Below are 17,223 nucleotides of genomic sequence, written 5' to 3'. Positions count from 1 at the left end.
CAGTCTGGTCTGACAAAAGCTGCAGTCTCTCGTATGACCACAGCCTGGGGACACAGATGTCATCTGCTGCTGTTCATGATCTCTGGGACTTCTGGACCAGACTGCCCTCCCTTAGATAAGGACTCCTCAGGCCACCAATTTTGCTTTTAAATAATTGATGTCTGCCCTGGGGGTCCAAGGCTTCGCCCACTTCTGCAGTTTCTCCAGCGTTGCCTCCCTCTTTGTTTATAGTTGTGAGCCCTTAATACATTTTTTGGGTAAATTCTACTCTCCTGTGTGTGTTTTCATCCAAAAAGGACAGTTTGTTGGTGACGATTCAGGTACATTTCTAAAGTACAATAAGGGACAACAACACCAAACAATCTCCTACAGATTAAATAGAACAACATATTAGTGGTGTTGTGGGAACTTGTCACCAAAAACACACACAAACATTTTCGGGAATACAAATCAAAATCACCAAAAAAAAAAAAAAAAAGAGAAACACAAAAAAAGAATCTACATTAAAGTCCAAAAAAAAAAAAATTTTGTTGTCAGATGTGAGAAATCAAAATATATTGAGGGAGTCCCGATAAATAGTAACAAAAGAAGTTTGTGAGAAGTCTGTGTGAATATGAGCAGCAAAACGACTTAATTCTTGTCACATTATAAAGAAGAAGAGAGTGCGCTGTATTAAACCATTTTGAACATTGCAGCGTGACGAAAGTGCTGTATCCATTCCGAACGCTACGTTTACCAGAACGAGCTGTCCTGTGTCGGAATTTCTTCTGAGCATGCGTGGCACTTTGTGCGTCGGAACAGGCCACACACGGTCGGAATTGACGCGATCGGATTTTGTTGTCGGAAAATTTTATCTCCTGCTGTCCAACTTTGTGTGTCGGAAAATCCGATTGAAAATGTCCGATGGTGCCCACACACGGTCGGAATTTCCGACAACACGCTCCGATCGGACATTGTCCATCGGAAAATCCGACCGTGTGTACGGGGCATTAGTGTGTCTTTAATGATCTCACTCTGACACAGTGTGAAAAATATTGAAACAAACAAAAAAATGTGCTAAATATTGAAAAAAAATAACATCTAACTCATTTGGTAGATAAAGCACGCATTTTAGTGAATCAACTACTTTTAAGATACATACCACATGAGTTATTTTAAGGCAAAAATTAATGTCATATTTAATTTTGTGAATTTACCCCACAGCTCTCTGTTATCTGAAGATAACTGTGTGGTCAAAAAATGGAAGGATGAAGTCTTACCAATCAAGGGAATGTAACAAAGAAGAATTATGCCCGTGAGACTTTTCACACTCACAGCGCCCGGGCGTCGGCGGTAAATTACTTTACCGTCGTTTTAGCTGTGTTTTTCGCCCACTAGCACTTTTAACCCCCGCTAGCGGGCGAAAAAAGGTTAAAAGCTGCAGCGCCGCTTTGCCAGTGCTTCGGCGATGCTGCCCATTGATTTCAATGGGCTGGGGCGCTTTAGGAGCAGTGTATACACCGCTCCTAAAGTGCCTCAAAGAAGCTGCTTGCAGGACTTTTTTTGATGTCCTGCCAGCGCACCGCTCCAGTGTGAAAGCCCTCGGGATTTCACATTGGAGTGAAAGGAGAGACTGTTTATAGGCGCTATTTTTAGTGCTATAGCGCCTGTAAAGCACCTCAGTGTGAAAAGGATCTAAATGAGGTGAGCACAAAAAGGTCAATATGAGTATACAAACTAAACATAAGTTTATAAATTTATTAAGATTGTATAACATTGATTGTATATGAGATGCATGAACAGAGGTGCCAAACCACTTGGCAATGATAAAACACAACATTACCCAGCCGCCACATACATATATACTGTATTTATCGGCATATAACACGCACAGGCGTATAACACGCACATTCATTTTAAGGGGGAAGTTTCAGGAAAAAAACTTAAATTTTAAATAAGGAACTTTGAAGCAAAATAAGGGTCAGTGCCCATCTGCAGCCTCACCATTGTCATCAATTCAGCCTGATCAATGCCCATCTGCAGCATCACAAGTGCCATCAATGCAGCCTCGTCAGTCCACATCAGTGCAGCAGACTCACCATTGCCATCAATGCAGCAGCCTCGCCATTGTCATCAATGCAGCAGCCTCGCCATTGCCATCAGTGCAGCCTGATCTGCCCATCTGCAGCCCAGAGGGGACAGGGAGGGGGATGGGATGAGCGCCGACAGATTACATACAGTGAGAATCTCCTATGATAGACAGAACAGTGGTCCAATGGCGGCCGAAGAGACGGGACTTCCTATTACAGAGGCCGCCAAGTTAACAGGAGGTTCTCACTGTATGTAATCTGATGGCGCTCGTCCCACCCCATCCCTGTCCCCTCCGAGTCAGTTAAAATTGAAGTATTGCACTATTATAGCTATTTGCACCCGATGTTCATGGTGTAAATGTGAGTGTTATACACCAATAAATACAGTATTTACAATTCTTGATGTACAGTAATACACAGGCATCATATAACTTGACGCATTTTGCAATTTGCTGCTTCGCATCTTCAGGAGTAGATGTACAGTAAATGCAGTGTATATATGGACTGAGCCAACATCTCAAAAGCCATTAAACCAACAGGTGGCAGCAGGGTGTGTCGATCCTGGGAGTTGAAGGGAAGAGGCCATGAAGTCCCACACTTCACATGCTGAGGACACATGAATATTGCTGCAAATCATGTTGGACAATGAAGGACATCAAAGGTCAGACTCTTTGGCTCCCATGTTATGCTTGCCCTCCATCTGTCCCCCCGGTGGGTCCCTGCTGGTTCCTTCCCTTCAGCTCCTGGGATAGACACACCCTGATGCTACCTGTTAGTTTAATGGCTTTTGAGACATTGGCTTAGTCCATATATACACTGCATTTACATCTACTCCTGAAGAAGCGAGCAGCGACTCGCGAAATGCGTTGAGCTATACGATGCCTGTGTAGTACTGTACATCGACAGTTTTAAATATATATGTATGTGGCCACTTGGGTTGTTGTGTTTTATCACTGCCAAGTGGTTTTGGCACCTCTGTTCATGCATCTCATATACGATGAATGTTATACAATTTTAATAAATTTATAAACCATGTTTGCTTTATATACTCTTATTGACCTTTTTGTGCTCACCTCCTTTAAAGTCACATGGGCGTCAATTCTTCTTTGTTGCATTAAATTTGGGGATGGAGGTGTGTCACTGGCAATGCCAGACCATTTTCTTTTGTATGCAATCAAGGGAATGAGGCCATCCAAAGCACATATAAAGCATGAGGGCCTTGGCAAGTCTCTTGACTATAGGATTCGTCAATTACGGTCTTACACTTATCTTAAACACTATAATAATAACCACACAAACGCTGCGTGACATGGGTTGTAAATGGCCACAACAGCCCTTTATTAACAAATTATATATCAATCAAACAAAACAATAACACCAGGAGGGGGTCTTTGGGGTCCCATTTTTGATCCATAACCACTGTGTCTTCAGCTGTGCCCCAGCCGGCTCGAAGACATTGCGACTTTCCAACTTCTTTCCCATGGGACCTAAGTCCTGGGAGAACCACCAACAAGCAACCACGGTGGGATCCCCATACCCTGTATGGGTCCCCCAAATTTCAACATTCTGTTCAAATTCTTAACCCCCCAAAGACCCCCTGACCCGCCAGCTGTTGTGACAGATGTAAAAGAAATATATGTATGATTAAATTATATATATATATAACTTTTTTTTTTTTTTTTTTTTATTTATTTATTTATTTATTTATTTTTTTCAATTTTTTTTTTTTTTTTTTTTTTTTTATATACACCCCAACTAGATGTAGGGCGGGAGGGAGGGAACTTCTTCACCAAGAATTCTTCCCAAATGATTACCCAGCAGCCCGTGCGACCACCCAAGTCCCTTTTTCCGGCTCCACCCTGAACACCTGACCTGCTGCACCAATAAGGTAAGCCACCCCTTAACCAAAACTACCACAGTGAACACTTTAACCCTTTCAGACCTATTCCTCCCATAGTCATGCCGACCCTCCGTCCAATTTTCTCCTCCGGGTCACACTTGACTATAGGATTCGTCAATTACGGTCTTACACTTATCTTAAACACTATAATAATAACCACACAAACGCTGCGTGACATGGGTTGTAAATGGCCACAACAGCCCTTTATTAACAAATTATATATCAATCAAACAAAACAATAACACCAGGAGGGGGTCTTTGGGGTCCCATTTTCGATCCATAACCACTGTGTCTTCAGCTGTGCCCCAGCCGGCTCGAAGACATTGCGACTTTCCAACTTCTTTCCCATGGGACCTAAGTCCTGGGAGAACCACCAACAAGCAACCACGGTGGGATCCCCATACCCTGTATGGGTCCCCCAAATTTCAACATTCTGTTCAAATTCTTAACCCCCCAAAGACCCCCTGACCCGCCATGCGAGCTTGAGTGAAAACCTCACTTAAGCGAGTCCCTCCACACCTGCAGGGCCCTCTGAACCCCCTCTTGCAATCCCAGAAACCAAAAATCTGTGCCAACTGCATTCAAATGTACACCATCATCCCTCCAATAGCGAACAGACAAGTCCTCCAGCTCCCGATGACGAACCACCACTCCCCCAATACGAGACACAAAACGACCTATCTCCCTGTTGGCTTTTATCCTGGCCTTATTTAAACGCGCAACAGAACGCGCATGACGCCAATTGTGTCGGGCCACTATGTCCGACCACACTATAATAACCCCAGGGAAATCACGCAGCAACCTTAAAATGTCGAACTTTACGTCCCGGACCATATCCCTGGCAGCCCGTACCCCCATGTCATTCCCTCCCACCGAAAGTACCAAAACATCAGGAGGCCTATCTACTCTGGAATAATAGTGAAATTCCGGGAGAACCCGGCCCCACATCATGCCTCTGACTCCCAGCCATTTGCAGACTGCTTCACTCCGGGGAACGCCAAGCTGTCTCCCTTCGGGTCGCGCATCCGCTCTGATAGCCCCCCAGAAGACATAAGAGTCACCCAGAATCCACACCAGGCCTTGCGGAAAACCTGTAACAAACAATCAGAGGAAAACCTAGGACCAAACAACACTGACAGGAGAAATTAACATCATGAAACAGCATTACAACATGTGCGGACGGACATAAATTTTGAAGCGGTCAGATTCCCACCTCCCTATCCGCTTCACTATCTCTGGACTCAGTCCCCAACGAGATGCCTCCGTAGCTGCCCCCACCCTGAAAGAATGAGTATTGTATTGGGAGGCTGGCATGCCAACCGTCAGCAAACATCGCTTAAAAACCGCCACAAACTGAAAACGTGACAGGGATGAGCCATCCTCATGCTGCAGAAATGTCCCTTGTACACCCTTCCGAAACTGCGCGAAGCGCTGTACCGCAAGCACCGGACACACCGTCTCCGGGAGTACCTTAAACAACGTCACATAAACCCCTCTGCCCAGCTGATCAGTTTTTGATCTGCTGATGCGGAGCTGAATACTATCCTCAGCAATTTGCACCTCCGAAAACAACAAACCCCCATCACCGCGTTTGTTTTTACTAACCAACTCCCCAATTCTCAAGGCCCCAAAGAAGGCCAAAGAAAAAGCTGCCGTAAACAGGTGAACCTCGTAAGGTGAGGAACAGACCCTGTGCAAGATTCCCACCAGGTCCTGTAGCAGCTCAAAAGACACCGGGCGCCTGGTATCTCTTACCACGCGTCCGCGCCGGAAACCTTTCATAGCCTGACGTACCAGAAATTCCTTTGAAACATCACGCAGACCTCGTAGCTTATAAAGAAAAGCCATCGCCGCCAATCTCCGGTTCATTTTCGATACCGATTCACCCCTGGAAAACTGCATCCCAATCATATACAACAACAATGACAGCCTGTCCTGATCCGAAAAACAACCCCCCACAGAACTTACCAGGCCGTCCCATTCACGCCAAAACGAAGCGTAGGCCGCCCAAGTTCCCACACTCACCGAGCGCTGCACCAAAACTCCAGCTAATCCAATGCCAGTCTCCACAGATGCGCAGGACAAGGAACCGACCTCTGCTCCGCCGCCGGCGCCAGCTTCCGGAACCTGTCCCACTGAAAACGAGACAAGGCATCAGCAATGGAATTCTCAACTCCCGGAACATGCACAGCTTTTACAAAACAATTCAAGCTCAAACAACGAAGAACTAAAAAACGCAATAAGCGCACCACTGGCGGAGATGACGCAGACAAACTAGACACAACTGCCACCACCCCCATGTTATCGCAGTGAAAGCAAACCCGTCGATTCTGAAATCGCGACCCCCAGATGTCCACTGCCACCACAATCGGGAAAAGCTCCAACAACACCAGGTTACTCAAGAAGCCTGCGACGCGCCATTCATCCGGCCACGCCTCCGCACACCATGCCCCTTGACAATACGCCCCGAAACCCAAACTGCCAGCCGCATCCGTATACAAGTCAAAATCAAAAGCCGACACCACCGGAGCCATCCATAAGGACCTGCCGTTATACGAGGCCAGAAACTCCTCCCACACCCGTAAATCCGCTTTGTGCTCGGCGGAAAGCCGAATAAAATGATGCGGCAAACGCACCCCCGCAGTAGCGGCACTCAGGCGGCGACAAAAAATGCGCCCCATCGGCATGATGCGGCATGCGAAGTTAAGTTTTCCCAGTAAAGACTGCAAATGTTTCAGCCTAATTTTTCTGGCCCGCAGGGCCGCCCCCACTATCATTCGCAAGTCCTCCAACTTTGCAAGCGGCAAACGACACTCCATAGCCTGCGTATCAATGATGATACCCAAAAATTGAATCACTGTGGAGGGACCTTCCGTCTTTTCTGGCGCAAGAGGAATCCCGAAACGACGCGCCACACCTTCTAAAGTCCGCAACAGGACCGAACAAACCGTGGATCCCGGGGGACCAATACAAAGGAAGTCGTCAAGGTAGTGCAGAACCGAGCGCACTTGTGACTCCTCCCGAACCACCCATTCAACGAAGGTACTAAACGTCTCGAAATAAGAACAAGAAATGGAACAACCCATGGGAAGACAACGATCGACAAAAAACTGTCCATCCCAAAAACAACCCAGCAACGGCTGGCTATCCGGATGAACCGGCAATAGACGAAAAGCGGACTCAATGTCCGTCTTCGCCAACAGCGCCCCTTGCCCATACTGCTGAACCCAACGGACGGCCGCATCGAACGATGTATAAGACACCGAAGTTAAATCAGGCTCAATCGCATCATTCACCGAAGATCCTTTCGGATAAGACAAATGATGTATCAGCCGAAATTTATGTGGTTCCTTCTTAGGAACCACCCCCAAAGGGGACACTTGCAACGCGGGTATAGGTGGGCAATCAAAGGGGGCCAGACATTCTGCCCAGCTCCACTTCCTTAGCCAATTTTTCCGTCACTACCTGAGGAAACTGATATGTTGATTTCAAATTCTTGGGCACAAACGTCCCGGACAAAGTTAAGGAACAAGGAATACGAAAACCGTTGGCGAAGCCCTCGGCCAGGAAAACCGCCGCCTCCCTTCGGGGATACCTATTTAGGTACGGCCGCATCGCGGACAAGTTTACCGGCGTCCTCCCTTTTTGAAGTGGACTCACTGGATTGCAACTTCCCTTTTTTTGAAACATTTGGCATAACCGTGTGAGCCCCCGCATCCGGAGCACTCATGACGGAAACGACAGGCCGCGCCAAAACGGCACGCTCCTTCGTTGAACTGCCAGCAATAGTTTTTTCGTTGTGAGGCCGACTGTCCAGCGCCTGAACCGCCGGCCCCCCCTGGAAAGGGCTGGCCTGAAGCCCGGGCCTGCACCATGAGCTTCATCCAAAGCCCAATATCCTTGTGGTCCCAGCGTATCTGAGGCCTCACAGCTTTCCGCTGACGAAACTGTTCGTCATAGCGAAGCCATGCCAATCCCCCATACACTCTATACGCTTCCCCGATAGCGTCTAAATAGCAGAAAAGCGAAGAACAATTCTCCGGTTCCTTTTCACCAATGACGCTGGCCAGTATCGCAAAGGCTTGCAGCCAATTGGAAAACGTCCTAGGGATAAGCCGCCAACGACGCCGCTCCTCCTCCTCCTTCTTACTCTCATCCGCCTTACCTTTATCTATATTAAACTTCTCTAATGGCAAAAGGGAGAATATCTCCACGTATTCCCCACGCCAAATCTTCTCCCTAACTTCGGGCTTCAGATGCACCCCCAACGGACCTTCGAAGCAAACATAGACCTCGCCCTGTGCCTTATCTCCCAACCGAACCCCATCATCCCCCGACTCCTTGGCCTTGCGCGACTCCAAACCACTGACCCTCACCGTCTGTGAAGCCGCCTCGACCACCGCCGAAGATAAGGGAACCTCTACACCCACCGCCGCGTCCATATGTCCAACCCGCTGAGGCACCGTGTCTACTGCTGGCGGCACCACTGAATTACGCATGATGGAGGCATCACGGCCCGAACCATCCGACGTGGCCACGGCAGGGACCCACGCCCCCGTCGGCCCCGCCACGGGTCCAGAATGCCCGGGCGGAGCGCAACGGTCCAATAATTCCCGAAAACCCGCGAAAAATTCTGCCAAACCCAACACACCCTGTTCCCTTCCTGCCTGACCCGAGTGGACCCTGCCCTGAGACCCCCCCGTCTCACCCGCTACAGACCCAACATCCTGATCAACATAAGAAGCAGAAAGAAAATTGGACTCACCAGGCTGCCTGCGTCCCGAATCCCGAGCAGCCGCAACTCCGGATCCCAGCTGGCTCCGCACAGTAGGGCGCATGGCTGATGCTTGCCCATCGCCGTCATCGCTGGATACCTCGCCGGATTCTGCTGACGACTCACGCCTAGAATGCGCCGCGGGCGGCCGTCCCCTCGATGCTGCCGGCCCCGGCGTGCCATCATCTTCTTCCATCTCCACGGGAAAGCTGCGGGGTCCCTGCGCACCCCCAACTGTGGAAGGGGGTCGCTTGCCCTTTAATTGTGCCTGGCCACTCCCCCGTGCAGTTGTCACTCTTTCATTCTGTGAAGCAGGCTGTAATGACGCTGGAGGAGCAGCAGAGGGCGCTGACTGCCGTCTGCTGCTGTTAGCTGTAGACTTCCCACGCTGAGCCTTCCTCCCAGCCACAGGGGAGGAAGCCGAACCAGCTGATGCTGCTGCCGAGGATCGAAGGTAACGGACCTCCTGGCTAACGGGCTCATCCATCCACTCAGCTGTAGAAGGGACAGGGCTCCTGCCCCTCCCTGCATCCGACCTAGTCCCTCGCCGAGCCGGCCTCCTGCTAGGCACATCAGCAGGAGAGCCGGCCGCCATGTCCTGAACCACAGTAGAAGGGGGGGGAGGAGGGGGAGAGAGAGCGCAGTGTCCCCTCCTCCCGCAGGTCCCGCCGATGTCGGGGATTCCTCCCAGGCCCTCCGCTGGAGCCAGAAGCGGATGGCACAGCGGGGGACACTGAAGGGTTCCTGACGGAGCTCCCATGCGGCCGCCGGACCCGGGGGCTATGTGAAGGGCTCAAGCGCTCAGGAGGGCGCACCCTCCTAGCGCGCTTAGAGGAAGGGGGGGAACCAGGAGAGGACGGATCAACCCCCGAGCCCCCTAACATGCCTAGCAGCTGTTGTTGGAGCCACTGCGGACCCCGTGCAGAGGCTGCGGCCCTGACCTGGTCCCATAAGGCCTCCAGATCGCTCATCTTACTTGAATTCTCTCCGCAGGGGAACGGCAGAACTTCTTCACCAAGAATTCTTCCCAAATGATTACCCAGCAGCCCGTGCGACCACCCAAGCCCCTTTTTCCGGCTCCACCCTGAACACCTGACCTGCTGCACCAATAAGGTAAGCCACCCCTTAACCAAAACTACCACAGTGAACACTTTAACCCTTTCAGACCTATTCCTCCCATAGTCATGCCGACCCTCCGTCCAATTTTCTCCTCCGGGTCACACTTTCTTGGCTTCATGGTTCTAGAGAAGCCTTTCTCAACCAGGGTTCTATGGAAATCTAGGGTTCCTCCAAAGGTTGCTAGGATTTGCTAGGGTGCTCAAGTTTCCTTGAGCAATGAGCAATGTCTGGCTTACAGATAAAGAACTATTGACAACAATGATATTTTTAGCTATAAAATTAGCGGGGGTAGAGAGAATTTTCTTAAAGTGATTGTAAACCTCAGACATGGAATATGAACAAAGCATATCCTCTATAGTGTATACTTGTCTTAATCCAGAGCATTAGGTGCTATTTCTGTCTGCTGCCTCCTTCCTCTGCTATCAGCATGAATCAGTTGTGACAAGTTTTCCTTACACCAAGAGAAAAATAGTGACAGGTTGGCAGCCTCAGCTCTGTTCCTGTGTGGGGGGGGGGTGTCTCTTCCCTCCAATCAGCTCTCAGAGATCTCCTTGCTGAGCTCTGCAGAGTGTAACTTAAGCTCCTCTCTTCCCCCTTTTTTGACAGCTCAGGCAAGCTTTATACATTCTGGACTTCATCTTCATCTCTGGGCATCACCTGAGGCCAATCACTTCACTGAGTATATTATTGACCTCAAATGTAAGGAGCAGTCTTCCGAATGACTCTGACACTTTTGTGCCATGAGCTGTAGATATAGTTATTATTGGTAAGGGTTCCCTGAGACCAGAAAGTTATTTTAGGGGTTCCTCATTGTTAAAAAGGTTGAGAAAGGTTGTTCTAGATGTTGCCCCAAGGCAGATCCTTCAAGGCCTTGAATACACAATTCCACTCATCTCTTGTGATGTCCCATTGACTACAGCACCTGAGCAGGCTCTCCTTTACAAAACCACCATTTATAGGAACTCAACTGGTGAGATTCCCCCTTATGTAGTTCCCACAATTGCTATTACAGAATAGAACGACAAACATAAAAACTTCTTTTAAAGTCCTACAGAGTACTGAACGTTGCATGTCAAAGGAGGTGACCGTACCCTGGCCTATATGAAGTTCCAAGATATAAAAGATATTGGGACCAGAAATGGTAGAACATTAAAACAATAAATACATTTGCAGTACTAAATCTAGTTTCAATTAATCTTAAGCGACATTCTTGGAACCTGAAGGCCGGTCATTCACACTTCGAAACCCTTTCAGCTATTTGTAGAAAAGAAAAAAAAAAAAACCACGAGAGGAAGTTTTACGCAACAAAATATTGAATTGCTTTATATTTAAGTCAGACACACACATTTGTGTTCAAGATAACTGCCAGTCAGACGCATGACATTGATGTAAGTTTTTATATTCTTTAGGACAGATTTAAAAAAAAAAATGACATTGGTTGCTGTATTGTGATACCAGCTATAAGATATGGATCTATAGCAGCTAATAAGGAACGCCAACCAGGCAGATCCCATCTGTACTTCTGAAGAGGGTAAGTGCACACATCCATAAAGCACATAATACATGTAATATATTCATTGTGTAATTTGTTTCTTTTTTTTTACTTTTTTGATGTACTATCATATCAACTAAATATTAACTTCCTTCATATCAATTTAAAATATCAATGTTGTTTTATAGATTTTTTTTAAATCTAGTCTGATTTTAAAAAAAATAGTTCACGAGGATTATCAGAGGAGTCATTATTTTCTAAAGTAGAATTACATTTAAAAAGAAAATCTTTGATAACAGTGAAGCCTCGTACACACGATCGGACTTTCCGGCGGGAAATGTTCGATGACAGGCTGTTGGCGGTAAATCCGACCGTGTGTATGCTCCATCGGACTTTCCGCGGACAAATGTCTGTTGTCGGATTTTCCGAGCGTGTGTGCACAAGTCCGTCGGACAAAAGTCCAAAGTACAAACACACATGCTAGGAAGTAAGGACGAGCCAGAAGCGGTCAGTCTTGTAAACTGGCGCTCGTAATGGAGAATTAACATACGTTACGTGGCAAATTATGAAACCTTGAAATACAGTACACAATACTGATGGAGTTATTGCAAACAAATTTTCAACGGCTTTTTTTTTTTTGTAGTGATATCAAGAATAATATTATTATGATTTTTTTTTTTCATTTGGGAAAGTTACCACAACACCATTATCCCATTAAGATCAAAGATACAACTATGTTGGTGTCCTTGTCAATTTTACATTGTATTTTTTTTAAATGTAACTGCCGACTCCCAAACTGTCATTTGAAGTAAAACACATAACCAAGTATTATTCTACACAATTTTTTTATTGTGCATTAAAAAAAGAAAACAAATAAAATTAGACATGCTGTCTGCCAATATAACTTAACCAAAAAGTTTATTCTATGCATCCAAAAATATAGAAAATATACCAAATCAAATCATTATTATTCAACCAAAAAAATTTTGTCACAGCAATAACTCCAAGGCCAATAATAAATAACATGTTAGCTTCTCCGATTCCACAACATGGCTGGTTGACGAACGGCCGTTCAGAAACGAACTGAAAAGTGCGAAATTAAAAGTGCGAAATGAAAAGCGCGAATCAACACTCACCAAACTTCTATGTCACTACATTCGTAATTGTTGGCCAACATTTGTGTGGCTGTGTGTATGCAAGACAAGTTTGGGCTAACTCCCTTCGGACAAAATTCCATGGTTTGTTGGCGAACAATCCGATCGTATGTATGAGGCTTTACAGGTTTTTTTTTGGTATAAAAATCTTTATTACTGTGGATTTAGCACCACTTTATAATACCGCTAGCTTCATTAAGCTGTCTATTGATCAGACAGGGAATGAAGGAGGGCATTGGAGGCAAAGATAAAATTTTCGTTTATATAATAAAATAGTGATAAATGAGAAACTGAGACTTTCAGCAGATAAATACCCCTTCCATAAAAACAAAACAAAAAAACTCATATACATGGTCACATGACAGATACCACATCTGATATTTATGTTTGTCAATTAAACATTGTTAGGAGAAAAGTGTCAAGAGATAAAATAAGGGACAGAGATAAATTAGCTCATCCATCTTGCTGAATCAAGTCTATGGCCCTTTTAACAATAATGTTCTATGTACTATGAACATGGTACTGTTATTATGGATGCTTAAAGGAACCCAAAATTGTAATTCATTGCTGCTTACTTGTCCTTAGATGTGATGGTTGCATTAGTTTCCATTGACAAAAAAAGATGAATGAAACTTACAAGGGTTTTAGCAATTCTGGACTACCAAAATAATCAAGTAGGACTTTTTAGATACCAGTACACACTATTTATTTTATAAAAACTCATACAGTTATTACATCTTTCATAAAAATATTTTTTAAATTCTTTATTAAGGCTGTTAACCAAAAATATTCCTCCATACCCTCTATCTCTTTATCCCTCCTCCATACTATTATACAATTCAAATTTGTAAAAGAATATTCAAGGATCTTCCATATGTGCAATGTTCTCAATGCATTTCATGGACTATGTCAGCTGCTTCCTCAGGGTATAATATGGCATAATAGGGGTATGCATAATTTTTAGTATAATACTAAAGAAAAGTCAGTCATGTTTAACCACTTCAGCTCCAGAAGGTTTACCCCCCCTTCATGACCAGGCCATTTTTTGCGATACAGCACTGTATTATTGTAGCTGACGATTGCGCGGTTGTGTGACGCTGTACCCAAATAAAATTGATGTCCTTTTTTTCCAATAAATAGACCTTTCTTTTGGTGGTATTTGATGACTTATGCAGTTTTTATTTCTTGTGCTATAAACGAAAAAAAAAAAAAAACAATTTTGAAAAAACAATAACAAAACAATATTTTTACTTTCTGCTATAAAACATTCCTAATAAAATAAAATTTTAAAATTTAAAAATAAAATAAATATGTAAAAAATCTAATATCTTCATCATTTTAGGCCAATATGTATTCTGCCACATATTTTTGGTAAAAAAAAAATCCAAATAAGCGTATATTGATTGGTTTGCTCAAAAGTTAAAGCGTCTACAAACTATGGGATATTTTTATATATTTATTATTTTTTTTACCACTAATGGCGGCGATTAGGGACTTATAGCGGGACTGCAATATTGCGGTGGACAAATCGGACACCTGACTGACACTTTTGACACTTTTTGGGGACCAGTTACATTAATTAACCTATTCCAAAATAAGTTACGCTTAAAAACAAAATGTGAATAAATTATAACAGGTGATAAACTCCATCCAATGAAGTAACATCCAACGTGACAATAAAGTTGACTTCCACCTCTATTCTCACTGCTGCTTACTGACTCCCTATGGTCTCCTATTACAGGAGATCACAAGCTCTATACCCAGCCAGGGCCTTTGATGTACACAGAAACAGCCTTCTTCACTGACTGTGCAAATACTCAGAAGTTAAATTCTTTCTTCAGTGCCGAAGTCAAAGAAGCTGTTTCCTAAGTTTGTCTTCACCATCTTCATATTCCAAATGTTTACTTATCCTTTTCAAGCATGTCTTGTTTTGCAGTAGACAACTGTTGTTATGCTTCTCCCTGCACAGATCTGGGACACAGCAGGAAACCTTCATGCGGCCAAGGAAAAAGTGTGTTCCGTGTTTGGCTGAAATAAATCCAACACGCTGTGTTCATGGGAGTTGTAGTCCCGGCCTACCCCAGTCCACCTAGTACGAGCTATTCCTGGAAATCCCGACTGATAATAATTAGGATGAGTAAACATTGGGAATATGAACAAGCTGAAGTTAGATGCTGATTGGTTTCTATGCACACCTGCACCAGATTTTGCACTAGTTTTAGTAAATCAACCCCTGTGTGCCAACCATGGCTCACTCCATAGATACACTAGAGGAGTGAGCATAGCCATAGGACAGAACAGGAAGGCAACAGTGCAAAATCAAATTATCATCTCTCATATGTCATACAAAAATCCTCATTTGAAGCAGACAATTAAAGGAGAAGTACAGCCAAAGGTCCATTCTCCTATGGATCACAGGAGTACAGATAGCTTTGCACTCCTGTGACTCATTTTCAGCAGACAGCAGGCTAAAGCCTGCTGTCGGCTGACATCACAGAGCCAGTCCAGGTTTAGGAAATATCGCAACTATATGGTTGGGATCTGCCCACAAGCTTGGAGTAGCACCCGGCTCAGCCTCTCAGAAAACCGCTTAGAGCCTGTACTGGCCGCTCCCACCCCCTCCACAGCCCAGTGTTGAAATGAGTGGCGGGGGGGGGGGGGGCAGAGCAGAGAGCTGGTTACTGCTCAGGGAGCTCTAAAAACAGAGAGATCATTGGTGTTCCCAGTGTTAGAGCTGGCGGGAAGTGATGCTGCATTCAGCTAGGTAAGTTTGATGAAAAAAAAAAAAAATCCCATACTTCCCTTTTAATGGTGCTGGAACTTTTAGGTGATGATCTGTAACATTTTATTACTCAAATACTCATATATAATAGGTGTTTATTGTCCCCATGTGGTATATGGATGTTTGGTAGGTAGCTTCCAAACACTAATGCCGTGGACACACGAGCGGACTTTACGGCAGACTGCCCGGCGGACTTTTCGACGTACTTTACGACGGACTTTCTGAATGAACGGACTTGCCTACACACAATCCACCAAAGTCCGTCAAATTCGTACTTGATGACGTACAACCGGACTAAAACAAGGAAGTTCATAGCCAGTAGCCAATAGCTGCCCTAGCGTGGCTTTATGTCCGTCAAACTATCATCCACACGGCGGACTTTTCGACCGGACTCGATTTCTACGGATTAATTTAAAACATGTTTCAAATCTAAGTCCGTCCAACTTTTGAGAAAACAAAGTCCGCTGGAGCCCACACACGATCGAAATGTCCGACCAAATCCCGTCCGCCGGGCAAAGTCTGCCGTAAAGTCCGCTCGTCTGTACGCGGCATGAGGGATAACCACAATCTCCTTGTGCAATGATGGTTGTATTTGCATGTAGGACACTGAAATGCCACACTGAAATGTATGAGTCCTAAATGAAGTTTTATTCCATCCGTGGGACTTTAATTATCAGCACTAAAACCACACAAGTCACAGGTCATAAGAACCATAGATATTTATTGACAGTAGTACTTGTTAAAAAAAAACATCTGGACAGCTGTCCATATCTGCTAAAATAAATGTCTCTGTATAATTTTTTGCTGTCTTAAATACCATTCACCCCCCCCCCATATGTGCCTAGTTGAAGATTTTATTCTCATAGCCCATCCTGCCCTGGACAGAAGTAGAATAACCTCACATTCTAAAGCTTCTTCTAAATCTCTTTCCAAACCTCTAAACCCATTACAATTGATAGATACTTGGCATGCTTATAATGTTGGTGCACGGGAATAGGGACGAGCCGACCACCCCCCGGTTCACTTTGCACCAGAACACCGCGAACAGGCAAAAAGTTCTAGCGAACATGCGAACCCTATTAAAGTCTATGAGACACGAGCATGAAAAAGTGCTCATTTTAAAAGCTAACATGAAAGTTATTGCCATAAAAGTGTATGGGGACCCGGATCCTACCCCAGGGGACATGTATCAATGCAAAAAAAAACCTTTTTAAAACAACAGTTTTTTCAGGAGCAGCGATTTTAATAATGCTTAAAGTGAAACAATAAAAATAAAATATTCCTTTAAATATCATGCCTTGGGGTCCCCTTAGTCTGCCTGTAAAATGTGCTGCATCTGTGTGATGTCTAGAACAGTGCCGCAGCAATAATGACATTTCTAAATGTCATTTAAAATGGCTCGCGGCTGTAATGTATTGCCAGTTTCCAGCAATATAGATAAAAAATCAATGAAAAAAATGCAGTGGGTTCCCCCCAGTCCACAAGAGCTTCTTCCCGACAACCCTTGCCATTGGTTGTCGGGGTCTGCAGGCGGGGGGGCTTATCAGAATCTTTACATTGTTCCCCTACCCATTCACCAAAAAAAGTGTCAAAAAGTAAAAACCAAAGCAGACAGTTTTTGACAATTTCTTTATTAAAAAAAAAAAAAGTGTCCCGCGATGTCCATCCATGTTCAATCACGCTGCCCGACAGTTCTGAAAAATAGAAATAAAAAAAACGAAAAAGCTCCGCCTCAATGGGAGGCCTCCCGGTGACTGCTGTCTCTTGGCTTTGACAGCTGTTATATAGGCAAGGGCGGGGTCACCCGCTGACGTAACCGGGTGACCCCGCGCCCAATATGATGCCACATGAGGTCAGATGACGTCAGAAGGGGGTGGGGTCACTCGGTTATGTCACCAGGTGGCCCCACCCTTGGCTATATAACAGCTGTCAC

The 17,223-nt window shown here is 45.2% G+C and overlaps 1 protein-coding gene across 2 annotated transcripts in view; it reads left to right on the top strand.

Annotated features, from left to right (window-relative positions):
- Positions 1-10,998: 10,998 nt before the first annotated feature.
- The window catches only part of LOC141105221 (killer cell lectin-like receptor subfamily B member 1B allele B), a 208,721-nt gene continuing 202,496 nt past the window's right edge, over positions 10,999-17,223 (top strand). Inside the window, exon 1 of one of the 2 annotated variants that reach the window (XM_073595109.1) lies at positions 10,999-11,250. The gene's annotated coding sequence lies outside the window, so the exon portion shown is untranslated. Of the gene's footprint in view, positions 11,394-17,223 lie in introns of both variants that reach the window. The other variant, XM_073595108.1, reaches the window with a different exon arrangement.

The sequence above is a fragment of the Aquarana catesbeiana genome, linkage group LG08 (genome assembly GCF_042186555.1).
Source record: "Aquarana catesbeiana isolate 2022-GZ linkage group LG08, ASM4218655v1, whole genome shotgun sequence".
NCBI classification, from domain to species: Eukaryota; Metazoa; Chordata; class Amphibia; order Anura; family Ranidae; genus Aquarana; species Aquarana catesbeiana.
The sequence above is the reverse complement of the archived record's forward strand: the minus strand, read 5'-3'. Positions and strand labels throughout refer to the sequence as shown.